Below are 13455 nucleotides of genomic sequence, written 5' to 3'. Positions count from 1 at the left end.
GGAAAGAGAACCCCATAACACCTATTTGGAAGGAATTGTCTCATTGTTAAAGTTCACAGAGTTCATAAGCTTTGTAGATTAGGAGGAGGTGAAAATGTGTCTGTGACCTTACTAAGTATAACTATGCCACAGTATTGTGAAACCTGTAGTCACTTAAACTCAATAAAGAAGTATTTGCAGAAATAAAAAATAATAATCAGTGTCCAGGTTTGGAAGGTGGCTCAGTGGTAGAGTACTTGCCTAGCATGCACGAAGCCCTGGGTTCAATTCCTCAGTACCACACACGCAGAAAAAGCCAGAAAAGTGGCAGAGTGCTAGCCTTGAGCAAAAGCAGCTCAGGGACAGTGCCCAGGCCTTGAGTTCAAGCCCCAGGACTGGCTAAAAACAAAACAACAGCAACAAAAATCAGTGCACAAAGAGCAGACACTTGAGCTACTCGGCCCAGCACAGTGGGGTCCTGAGTTCAAACCCAGGACTGCCAAAAAAGAAAAAAAAAAGTGCTATAAGTTCCCAAACAACCATTAAAAAGAAAGCATTTTAGCTAATGCAGCACCAGTTCTTAAAAAGTTAATACTCCAACTGACACGTGACCCAGCCGTTCCGTCCCCAGGTAGGCAGAGAACAAAAACAAAGGAGCAGGCCACAAGGCCCGTGCACCACGTTGCGAGCAACAGCACCGCACGCCTGTTATTACTTGAGTCCAGCGTGGTATATTGGAGTGTGTCACAGCACAGATGTATTTGCGGTGGCCCAAACCAGAGACAACCCAAACAAATGTCCATCTGGGAGAGGATGGCAAACCCTTCCTCTGAACCACACACACCCTGCTGCTTCCAGCAGAGGGACGACGCCGACAGAAGGCAAAAGCAGTGACTATTGTGTGGCTTCAGTACACACACACACACACACACACACACAGGCCTGCCACTCAGGCTGAGCTCAAACTCCTGGGCTGTCAGTCCTCCCGCTACAGCCCTTTGAGTAGCTGAAACCCTAGGTCTGGAAAGCGCACTCTCCCTTAGTATCACAAAGCAGGCCAGTGGTTCCGGGACAAAGTGAAATCAGCACAAGGCCATTTGTGAGGTAACAGAGGGGCTCAGCCCGCAGTCTCACGCCGAGTGCAAGTTTACAGTCTGCCAAGCTTACCGCATTGTTCACTTTCAGTAGCACAGTTTTCAACGTGCCAATATACTTCAATATAGGTGTGACTTGGAAAATAAAGACAGGTGGTTTGGTTTGAGGCGGAGGATCACAAGTTCAACACCAGCCTGGGCTAAGTACAAGGTCTAGATAGATAGATTAGATAGACAGAGACTAGATGATGGGTAGATGGTGGACAGAGATGCGATCGATCCCATGGGTGGTAACCAGGTTGGTACCAGGAAGGGAGGGGAGGCCGGCGTGGGTGGGGCGGCTGTGCCCTGGGCATGTCCCTCCTGCTCCCCGCGGGGTCCGTCACCTCACAGCCTCCATGTCCCTCCTGCTCCCCGTGGAGTCCATCCCGCCTCCATGTCCCTCCTGCTCCCCGCGGGGTCCATCACCTCACAGCCTCCATGTCCCTCCTGCTCCCCGAGGGGTCCGTCACCTCACAGCCTCCATGTCCCTCCTGCTCCCCGTGGGGTCCGTCACCCTCCTGCCTCCATGTCCCTCCTGCTCCCCGCGGGGTCCGTCCTGCCTCCATGTCCCTCCTGCTCCCCGTGGGGTCCGTCCCGCCTCCATGTCCCTCCTGCTCCCTGAGGGGTCCATCACCTCACAGCCTCCATGTCCCTCCTGCTCCCCGTGGGGTCCATCACCTCACAGCCTCCATGTCCCTCCTGCTCCCCGCGGGGTCCATCCCGCCTCCATGTCCCTCCTGCTCCCCGTGGAGTCCATCCCGCCTCCATGTCCCTCCTGCTCCCCGTGGGGTCCGTCCCGCCTCCATGTCCCTCCTGCTCCCCGTGGGGTCCGTCCCGCCTCCATGTCCCTCCTGCTCCCCGTGCAGTCCATCCAGCCTCCATGTCCCTCCTGCTCCCCGTGGAGTCCATCCCGCCTCCATGTCCCTCCTGTTCCCTGTGGGGTCCGTCCCGCCTCCATGTCTCTCCTGCTCCCCGTGGGGTCCGTCCCGCCTCCATGTCCCTCCTGCTCCCCGTGGAGTCCATCCCGCCTCCATGTCCCTCCTGCTCCCCGCGGGGTCCATCACCTCACAGCCTCCATGTCCCTCCTGCTCCCCGTGGGGTCCGTCCCGCCTCCATGTCCCTCCTGCTCCCCGTGGGGTCCATCCCGCCTCCATGTCCCTCCTGCTCCCCGTGGGGTCTGGCACCCTCCCGCCTCCATGCGCCCTGACCTCCTGTTGGCTTCCCGGCCGCCCAGGGCCCCCAGCACCCTCGCAGAGCTGCAGTCTGAGGTACAGGGAGCGCCTGCCGCTGGCCTCTGAGGGGCCCCTGGTGTTACACGCGGGAGACGCCCTGGAGGGTTTCGTCCTTAGCCCCCGCAGGGCTCCTGTCTGTGTCCCAGAGTCAGCCTGCTGGTGGGCAGCGTGTGGAAGGGGACTGTGGGAGGTGACCAGGGTTGGATGTGGCCACGAGGCCTCGTGGTGGGGTCAGCCAGACCTGAGCTTGTCTTTGAGCAGTCTTCACCGGAGCCCAGCCCAGCTGGCTTTTGAACCAACCTTCCAGGCCCCAGGGCTGCGAGTGAGCATCTCATTTAAGCCTCTGACTTGAAGGTGCTTTGGGTGGGGGTGAGGAGTCAAACTCGGGGACTGGATGCTGTCCTTGAGCTATTTCCACTCAAGGCTGGCATTTACCACTTGAGCCACAGCTCTACTCCTGGCTTTTTTTTTTTTTTCCTCCTGAGTGGCTAGCCACCCATGCCCCTCTTCCCATGTGTTTTTTTTTTTTTTTTTTAATTTTTTTATTGTAAAGATTCTATACAGAGGGTTACAGTTACATGAGTGGGGTAATGAGTACACTTCCTCTTGAACATTGTTACCCCCTCCATTGTTTTCCCCCTACCATCCCCTCCCTCCCTCCCTTCCCCAAGGTTCTTTTTTTTTTTTTTTTTGATTGTGATTAAGTGATTACTTAATTTCCGGAAATTCACAGTATTGTGGAATAATGATGCTCATTTAAAGTCACACGTTCATTCTAACTTTCCTGGAGCAAATTGTCTATCACAGTCTGTAATATATAACGGTGCTCATATGTTATATACCATACACGTGATCAGCAGCATGGGGATATTTAGTAGTGGTTCAACCAGATGAGTGGGAGTTCTTTGTTTCTTAAGTCCTGTTAGTTTTGTCATATCACCTAACATTTTGGATTTATCATCCGCTTATCAGGGAGACCATGTACTGTTTGTCTCTTCGTTCTTGGCTTACCTCGCTCAACATGATTCCTTCTAGCTCCATCCATTTCCCTGCAAATGCCATTATTTTGTCATTTCTAATGGCTGCATAGTATTCCATTGTGTATAGATACCACAATTTTTGGATCCATTCATCTGTAGTGGGGCATCTAGGTTGTTTCCATATCCTAGCTATTGTGAACAGTGCTGCAATAAACATGGAGGTGCACGTGTCCTTGTATATTGGTTCCTGTTGTTCAGGGTAGATGCCTAGAAGTGGTATGACTGGGTCGTAAGGGAGGTCAATCTTTAGCTTTCTAAGGACCCTCCAGACTGCTTTCCAAAGTGGTTGTATGAGTGTACATTCCCACCAGCAGTGTAATAGCGTTCCTCGTTCTCCACATCCCCTCCAGCATTTGTCGTTGGCTGATTTGTGGATGTGGGACATTCTGACTGGGGTAAGGTGGTATCTCAGGGTTGTCTTTATTTGCATTTCCTTCACCACCAGGGATGATGAACATTTCCTCATGTGTTTCTTTGCCATTTTTATTTCTTCATTTGAGAAGTCCCTCTTTAGTTCCCTTGCCCATTTAGTAATTGGTTTGTTAGGTTTGGGAGGGATTAGTTTCTTGAGTTCCCTGTATATACAGGATGTTAACCCCTTGTCTGATATATTGCTGGTAAATATTTTTTCCCAATTAGTTGGTTGTCTTTCTAGCTTGGTTGCGATAGCTTTATCTGTGCAGAAGCTTTTTATTTTAAGGTAGTCCCATTTGTCGAGTCTCTCTCCAATTTGTTGTGACCCTGGGACTCTGTTCAGGAAGTTCCTTCCTGTGCCTATTAGTTCAAGTGTCTCTCCTACTCTGTCCTGCAGTAGTTTCAGAGATTCAGGTTTAATGTTAAGGTCTTTAATCCATTTTGAGTTGATGTTGGTGCATGGTGATAGGCTGGGGTCCACTTTTAGTTTTCTGCATGTGGCTGCCCAGTTTTCCCAGCACCAGCGGTTGAAGAGGCTGTGTTTCTTCCATTGTATGTCTTTGGCTCCTTTGTCGAATATCAGCTGGCTGTAGGCCTGTGGATTTATTTCTGGATCTTCTATTCTGTTCCATTGGTCTTCGGGTCTGTTTTTGTGCCAGTACCATGCTGTCTTTGTTATTATAGCTCTGTAGTAGAGTTTGAAGTTCGGCATGGATAGCCCTCCCATATTGTCTTTATCCCCTAGAATTGTTTTGGCTATTCTAGGTCTTTTGTTGTTCCATATGAATTTTTGGACTGTTTTCTGTATTTCAGAGATGTACGTCATTGGGATTTTAATAGGAATTGCGTTGAATTTGTATATTAGTTTTGGAAGTATTACCATCTTTACTATATTAAGTCGGCCTATCCAGGAGCATGGGAGGTCTTTCCATTTCCTAGTGTCTTCTGCAATTTCTTTCTTTAACTTTTTATAGTTCTCATTAAATAGTTCTTTTACATCTTTGGTTAGGTTAATTCCTAAATATTTTATTTTTCGGGAGGTTATTGTGAATGGGGTTGCTCCCTTTATTTCCCTCTCTTCCTGTACATTATCAGTGTATAGGAAGGCAACTGATTTTTGTGGGTTTATTTTGTATCCTGCTATTTTGCCAAAGTGATTTATGATTTCTAAGAGTTTGGGGATGGAGTTTTTGGGATCTTGGAGGTATAGTATCATGTCGTCTGCAAAAAGGGATAGTTTAACTTCTTCTTTTCCTATGCGGATCCCTTTAATGTCTTTTTCTTGCCTTATTGCCCTGGCTAAGGGTTCTAGGACTATATTGAAGAGGAGTGGAGACAGTGGGCATCCTTGCCTTGTTCCTGATTTTAGGAGAATTGGTTGTAGCTTTTCCCCATTAAGTATAATATTGGCTATTGGTCTGTCATAAATGGCTTTTATTGTTTTTAGAAATGTTCCTTCTATTCCTATTTTCTCCAGAGCTTTTAGCATGAATGAATGTTGAATTTTGTCAAAGGCCTTTTCTGCATCTGTAGCGATAATCATGTGATTCTTGACCTTGGCTCTGTTGATATGTTGGATTACATTTATTGACTTACGTATGTTAAACCATCCCTGTGTCTCTGGGATGAAGCCTACCTGGTCATAGTGAATTATTTTTTTTATGTGTTTCTGGATTCTGTTAGCTAGAATCTTGTTAAGGATCTTTGCATCTGTGTTCATCAAGGAGATTGGCCTGTAATTCTCCTTTTTGGTTGGGTCTTTGCCTGGTTTGGGGATGAGTGTGATACTGGCTTCGTAGAATGAGTTTGGGATAGCTCCTTCCTTCTCTGTTTCTCTGAAGAGCTTGAGGAGTATGGGTATTAGTTCTTGTTTGAAGGTCTTATAGAATTCTGCTGTGAATCCATCTGGTCCTGGGCTTTTTTTTGTTGGAAGACTTTTGATAGCTTCCTGTATCTCATTATAGGATATTGGCTTATTTAATTGGTTAACTTCTTCTTTGCTCAGTTTGGGCAACTTGTATTTCTCTAAAAATGCATCCATTTCTGCCCGATTTTCTTCCTTTAGAGAGTATAGCTTTTGAAAGTAGTCTGTTAGAATTGTTTGGATATCTTGGGTACGTGTGGTGATGTTTCCCGTGGCATCCCTAATCCTATTAATATGGGTTTCCTCTCTTCTTTTTTTTAATTAATCTAGCCAATGGGCCATCAATTTTGTTTATTTTTTCAAAGAACCAGCTTTTTGTTTGGTTTATTTTGGTTATGGTTTTCTGATTTTCTAATTGGTTAATCTCTGCTTTTAATTTGGTTATCTGGCTTCTTCTTGTAGCTTTAGGTCCCATTTTTTCCTGTTTTTCTAGCTGTTTTAATTGCAACATGAGATTATTTACTTGGTCTGTCTCCATTCTCTTGATGTGGGCACTGAGGGCAATAAATTTGCCCCTCAGGACTGCTTTTGCTGTGTCCCACAAGTTTCTTTGTGAGGTGTTTTCATTTTCATTGAGTTGTAGGAAATGCTTTATTTCTTCTCTGATCTCTTCTGTTATCCAGGCATTGTTAAGGAGTGTGCTGTTCAATTTCCATGTATTGGAGAAATTTCTGCGGTATGCTTTGTTATTGAGAGCTAGCTTGATTCCACTGTGGTCAGATAGGATACAGGGGATTATGTCGATCCCTTTGTATTTGCTTAAGTTCCTTGCATGAACTATGATATGGTCTATTTTGGAGAAAGTTCCGTGAGCTGCTGAGAAGAATGTGTACTGTGTTGTTTTAGGGTGAAATACTCGGTAGATGTCAGTTAATTCCGCTTGCAGTATGGCCTCTCTTAATTCGGTAGCTTCTTTGCCAATCCTCTGGTTGGTAGACCTGTCCTTTGGTGAGAGTGGTGTGTTAAAGTCTCCTAGTATTATCGTATTGGGATCTATTTTATTCTGTAAGTTTGAGAGCATTTGTTTGACATATCTGGGTGCACCAATATTTGGGGCATATAAGTTGATGATGGTTATATCCTCCTCTTGGATTGTTCCCTTTATTAATATGTAGTGTCCGTCCTTGTCTTTCTGTACTGATTTTAATGAAAAGTTTATTTTGTCAGATATCAGGATAGCTACACCTGCTTTCTTACTGGGGGCGTTTGATTGGTAGATCCTTTTCCACCCCTTCACTCTGAGTTTGTTTGTATGTTTGGCTGAGAGGTGGGTCTCCTGAAGGCAACAGATGGATGGGTCTTGTTTTCTTATCCAGTCCTCAGTTCGTTTTCTTTTAATTGGCGAATTCAGCCCATTTATATTAAGAGAAAGTATAGAGAGATGCATTGTTGTCCCTGCCATTCCGTTTTCCTAAGTTTTTCTTTTTTCCTTTCCTCCTGTGCTTGCTCAGTTAGACTTTGAGTAACGCCTGTTTGGGGCAGGCCCCAGTTCCTGGCTGCTTTCTTCAGGTTGTGTCCCCCCTCTTAGAATTCTTTGTAATACTGGCTTAATGTTTATGTATTCATTTAGTTTTTCTTTGCTATTAAAAGTTTTCAGTTCTCCATCAAATGTGAATGCTAGCTTTGCCGGGTAGATCAGTCTGGGTTGGCAGTTATTGGCTCTCAGGGCTCGTATGGTGCTTTCCCAGGCTTTTCTTGCATTCATTGTTTGTGTGGAGAGATCTGCAGTAATTCTTATTTTTTTCCCATTGTAGTATAGCTCCTTCTTCATTTTTGCTGCATGCAGGATTGTTTCCTTATTATTCAGATCTATCATTTTTACTATAATGTGTCTAGAAGTGTTTCTCCTGGGGTCTTGCTTGTTGGGTGTTCGATAAGCTTTTGTGATGTAGTTAAGATGGTCGTTTTTGAGGTGGGGAAAATTTTCATTGATTATATTGTTAAATAGGTGGTGCATTCCCTTGCTCTGGAATTCCTCACCTTCGTCCACTCCAATTATGCGAAGGTTAAATTTTTTAGCATTATCTGCTTGCTCTTGAATATCCCCTTGGTTTAATTTGAGTAATTTTTCCATATCTGTCACTTTTTGGTCCAGTTGGTGTATTCTGTCTTCTGTATCTGACACTCGACCTTCCATTTCATTCACTCTGTTGACAGTGGCTTCTATTGTGGTTTGCATGGAGGAAATGGATCCCTTTATGGATTCAATGTTGGTTCTCAGAGTACTGATCTCACCTCTCAATGAGGTATGCATTACCTCTAATTTGGCGTTTATCTCACTTCTTACTGAGGTTTGTGCAGCTTCTATTTTTGCATGCATCTCTTGTTTGATACCCTGTATCTCTTTGGATAGTTCATCCTTGTGCTCTTTCAATTTCTGATCAATTTCTCGCTTTATTTCTTGAGTCATTGCCTCCAGCAACCCTTGGAAGTAGCCTTTGTCTTCCATTCCTGCTTTGCTCCCACTGGGGCTCTCCCCTGTGTGGCTGCTGGCTTTTGAGGTGAGCTTGCTGTCCTGGGTGGTAGTAAACCTTGTGATTTTTCTCTGTGATTTTCGCATGGAGGTTCAGGAGACTGCTCTTCAATTTTGTTTTGGTGTGTCTGTCTTTGCTTGGTTGCTGATTCTGTATTGGTAGAGAGAGTCTGTGCCTGATCTGGGTTCTGTTGGGAGCCTATTTCCAGCTGCTATTCTGACTTACTTAGGATTCTCAGCTCTCTGCTGTAGATTGCTGGCAGTTCCCGCCTTTGGAAGGGTTGAGCAGCCTAGACTGCTTGTGTTTGCTCCTACGGGTGCTCTTGTGAAGAACAGATGCTCTGGATGCACTCTCCCAAATGCTGGAGTCTGCTATGGGCTCCTGATGTGTTTTTGTTTGTTTGTTTTGGGCTGGTTGTGGGCTTGAACTCTAGGTTTGGGTGCTGTCCCTCAGCTTTTCAGCTCAAGGCTGGCACCCTACCGTTTGAGCCACAGCACCACTTCTGACCCTTTTTGCTTTTGTGATGCTGAGGAATCAGATCCAGGGCCTCATACATCCAAGACTATCACTCTATTGCTGAGCCGCCTTAACAGTCTGAGCTCCTGCTTACTATCAGGTGCTGGCAGCCTGTGTTGCCCAATTCCCAGTCTAGGGTATATGGGTGGAGTTTTGGTGGGGTTTGGGCTTCTCTTGTCCTGGGCCTCCAGGTCTTTTGTTGTCACAGGCGTGCTTCCCCGGGGAGTGTTGTTTCCTGGTTTTCTCCCCTCTGTTGAGGCGTATGCTCAGCTTTTTACTTCAATTGGGAGGAGTTGGTTGTGTTGTTCAGGCGCCGGATCCCCGGGCCTGGTTCCGGCCCCAGCCTGGAGCGCGCTTGTTAGGCCTGTGCTGATGTGTATACCACCTAGGTTATGCAGCCTGGAGCGCACTCGTTAGGCCTGTGCTGATGTGTATACCACCTAGGTTATGCAGCCTGGGAGACACAGTTCAAATTTCTTCTACTGTTGGTAGTCTTGACCCAGGGGCGCTGTTCCTGGCTTGGGCATTTAAGCTCCCTTCCAGGGGTGCTCTTGCTCTAGCCTGGCCAGCTGAGTGTGCTCCACGGGCTGGTGGAGCTCTCAAACAGTTCCCAGTTTTAGTGGGTCCTGTGGTCCGGGTGTTGGGGTAGGGAGTCTAGGTCAGGGTCTGGGGATTCCCTCCAGCTCTGGTCTCCCTTGAGGGATACACTTCCCCTGTGGGGTACTCACCCTGGAGCTGGTTGTTTCTGTGTGGTGTAGGTCGTCAGTTGTTGTTGCAATCCGGGCTGGGTTGGGTGGTGGTGGCTCTGTGTGATTCTTTTCTGTCTCTGCCTCTGTCGAAGCTGTCGGGTCAAGAGTGTCCCCGCTCAGGCAGCTTCTTCGCGGTACCTCTGGGGCCCGAGTGGCCCCGCCGGGTTGTTGCGATCGTGATCGGGTGGGCGGGTGGGTGGTCTGCAGACAGTTCCCTTTGCGCGCTGCTGGCGGTTTTGGCGGGATGGAACCTCTCTGCTCGGGTGGAGAGTGCCGGGTCGTTGCGATCGCGATCGGGCGGGCGGGCTGCTGGTGCCGAGCGGCTTTGGAGGGATGGAGCCTCTCTGCTCCGGTGGAGAGTGAGGGGTGGGGGTGGGATCCTCGTGGAGACTCCCGGCTGGTAGGCTTCTCTGTTCCTGGCGATCCGCTGTTCTGTAAACCAGTACCTGGTGATCTGAAAGCGGCCCCCTGTGTCTCTGCTGTGTCTCTTGGGGCTCCCGCAGCCCCCGCCGGGGCCGGCTGGCCGGCGGCTTGGCGCACTGCCGCGCGGCCAGTAAAGGTTGGGGGAGGGGTCTTCGCTTTTCTTCTGAAATTCTTCTTTTCCTCTGTTTCTTATTTGTTATTCTCCGCCTCTGGTTTTTCTCTGAGTGTTCGTCTTTTTGTTGTTGTCGGTCTCTTGGGGAGATTAAGCGTTGGAGCTCGAACTCTCTTTTTGGTTGGAGAGAGCTGTGGCGTTTCCCTACTGCCCCGTCGCCATCTTGGTCCCCCCCTACTCCTGGCTTTTTGATGGTTAATTGGAGATAAGAGTCTTGGGCTTTTCTGCCAGGCTGGCTTCAGACCCCAACCCTCAGATCTCAGCCTCCTGAGTAGCTAGGATGACAGGCATGGGCCACTGCTTCATCCTGGGGCCTGAAGTCAGGGCCTGGGCGCTGTCCCTGAGCTGCTTTTGCTCAAGGCTAGCACTCTACCTCTTGAGCTAAAGCTTCTGGCTTTTTTTTTTGCTTATGTGGTGCTGAGAAATCGAACTCAGGGCCTCATGCATGCAAGGCAAGCGCTCTACCACTGAGCCACCTTCCCAGCCCTGGGAGCCACCACTTCTGAAGGTGCTTTGTTATAGCCATGAGATGATCAAAACACCCCTGCTCTGTAGTGCAGACCCCGCCCCAAGGACTCACACGCATGACTGAGTGTCAGTAGTCTTTGCTTCATGGCTGATGGCACGGATGTGCTCAGAGAGGCTCACGGGTACACGAGTCAGCAGGCCCTGCCAGCTTTGTGCTGACCCACTTCACTCCACGAGTGGACTCTTTCCAGAAAGTGTGCAACCCTGCACCTATCCCTGCCGGAGCTCAGAGAAGACACCGCCTGGGCCTGGGCAGACCTCGCCTGTGCACCTCCAGTCTGTCTGATGGGTGCTCTGCTGGCCCATCTTGGAAGGGTCCCCCTCACGGGTGGCCACGGCCAGGTCCACAGGGGATGAGCAATGCTGCCATCTGCTGTTCATGCCGTGGTCTGCACACCAGGACCCCGGGAGGCAGGATGCTGTGAGGTCGTGGAGGGGCGGCGAGCACGGCTGGGCCCGGGGCCGATAGGTGAGGGCATGTCTAGCCCAGCCTCAGTAAGAAAGGCATCTCCTGCAGGTGGTGCTGGGTGCTGGGTGCTCCGGACCCCTGGGGGGGGGGGGCGCTCAGCCTTCATGGGAATGTGCAGTCAGAGGTCTGGAGACAGGAGACACAGGCCCCAGAGGGTGTCCCTCAGGCCTGGGCACGCCACATGGCACCCGTCCTCACAACTGTGAGGAGTCCTGGTGAGCTGCCATCCACCAGGACACCCGTGCCGCCACCTGACGCTTACAAGCCCGTGTCTGTCCACCTGCTCTCCATGTCATCAGAGCAGAAATAACCAGAAACGCAGACCTCCCCGTGGGACTCTGGGGTCAGAGGGCTCATAGGTTTGAGGAGCAAAACCTCAGAAGGGAAATGGCATCAAGGTTACTGAAATCACTGGAGGTGGCATGAGATGGGTGCAGAGGGAACACTCTAAAGACCGGCCCCCCTTCTCCCAGAGTACCAGAAAGGAAAGGAGGCTGCGAAGCCCAAAGGCGGGCCAGCCTCGTGCTAGGAGCTAAAGAGGCTGACGCCTGCAGCGCCAGCCTGAGCAACTGAGCAGCTGAGCTGGCTGTCAGGGAGCCTGGACTCAACCTGCCCGCATCTGCTGCCGCTGGGATGCCAGGAGCTGCCCAAGGCAAGGCCTCAGGGCGGGCGGGGTCGCAGCCTGCCCTCAGACCAGAGCGAAGCGCCCTGAGGACTGCCAGGACGGGCGGTGAGGTGAGAGGTCCTGAGCAGGACCGACACCACCCTGCTGCACCGCGGCCTCAGGTGCAGGCCTGCAGTGCCGCTCCAGACGCCAGACTGAGGCCCCTGCGTGAGTCTAACCCATGCCCAGCCACAGCCTGGACCCAGAGCCATGGCTAAAGGAACCTGGCCTCACTGGCTGGCCAGTGGAGGTGTAACACCGGTCACCATGGCCACCCCACTGCCCTGCGAGACGCAGCTGTGTGAAGCGTTCATGGTGAAACACCGATCTGCATTGAGCTTGGCTGGAAGACCACCCGGTGCCTCTCAGCCGCTCTGCACCATGCCAGCTCCCAGCCCAACCCAGAAGCCTGGCGGTGCGGAACAGAATGTGCAGACGTGGTCTACAGATGTGCACCCCACGGCCCACGGGAAGAGGATGTGGCTGTGCCCAGCCCGGAGGCTGGCACCAGAAGAGGAGCTACGCTGGCCCGAAGGCTGGCACTCGCCAGCGGAACCAGCGTGGCATGTTGAGCCTGTTAAGGTTTGACCCTGAAGTGCCCTCCACAGGTGCAGGTGTTGAATGCTGGGTCTCCGAGTAGTGGTGCTATTGCGGGAGGTTGGAAGCTTCAGAAGACGGGACCTGGGTGGAGGGAGGATGCCCAGGAGTGCTTTGTCCTCCTCCCTCCCCTGCCTCTCTCTGCCTCCACCAGGAGGTAGGAACCTACTCTGCTACATGCTTCTGCCACAACACTCTGCCCAGAGCTGGGAGCTAACGGAGCCACAGCCTCAGGAAGTCCTTCTCTGGACTCTGTCGGCATCCTGTCGCAGGGGTGAGGGCCGTAGCCAACACTCGGCCTCCTCTCCATCAGACAGCAGACAAGAGGCCAATGACCAGACAGCCACCGCTGGGAAGCGGAGGACAGAGCTCAGGAAGAGGACGGCGTATGGACTCCCAAAAGGACAGCGAGAGTCCTGTGCCCTCCACAATGGCTGCCCTGCCCTAAGAGCATCCCCTCTTGAGTGGTCACCCTGCAGGCTGACGCTGGTGCCAACCTCCCAGCCACCGACGGCCCAGAGCCGGCTCTGCAGCAGGTATGGCACAGCTGGAAGCTGACTGAGGGAGGGAGGGAAGGAGGGAGGGAGGGAGGTGACCCATCAGCACTACCTGAGCGCATGGGGCCGTGGCGGGGACGGTGCCGCGCACCGCATGGGGCCGTGGTGGGGAGGGGACGGTGCTGTGCACCACGGGGCAGAGATGGTGCCACGCACCACATGGGGCCATGGTGGGGACGGTGCCGCGCACCACGGGGCGGGGACCACGGGGCGGGGACCACGGGGCAGGGACAGTGCCACGCACCACGGGGCTGAGGCAGGAGACAGCTTTGCCAGCAGGAAACACAAACCTTGCACTCCCCATCCTGAGCCCCAGGACATCATTCGGGCAGGATGAGTTGCAGCTCTGTGTCTCAGTCCCTAGCTGGGGAGGCCTGGCCTGGAGGGCACTGGAGAGAGGGAAGGGTCAGGTCGGGGCCCCTACCCCCAGACTGGCCAGCAACTGCCCTTGATGGGTGGCCCTTTCCCTGCACCTTCCTCCTCTGGACACGCGGACGACCCCTGGCCTGCTGTCTGCCCCAAGGAGCAGCCCCACAGCTAGGCCTAGCGGCGCCGACTGCCAGCCTCCCTGAAACAGTCCT

Source organism: Dipodomys merriami, unplaced genomic scaffold (genome assembly GCF_024711535.1).
Source record: "Dipodomys merriami isolate MVZ:Mamm:240054 unplaced genomic scaffold, mDipMer1.0.p SCAF_143, whole genome shotgun sequence".
Classification (NCBI taxonomy): Eukaryota; Metazoa; Chordata; class Mammalia; order Rodentia; family Heteromyidae; genus Dipodomys; species Dipodomys merriami.
The sequence above is the reverse complement of the archived record's forward strand: the minus strand, read 5'-3'. Positions refer to the sequence as shown.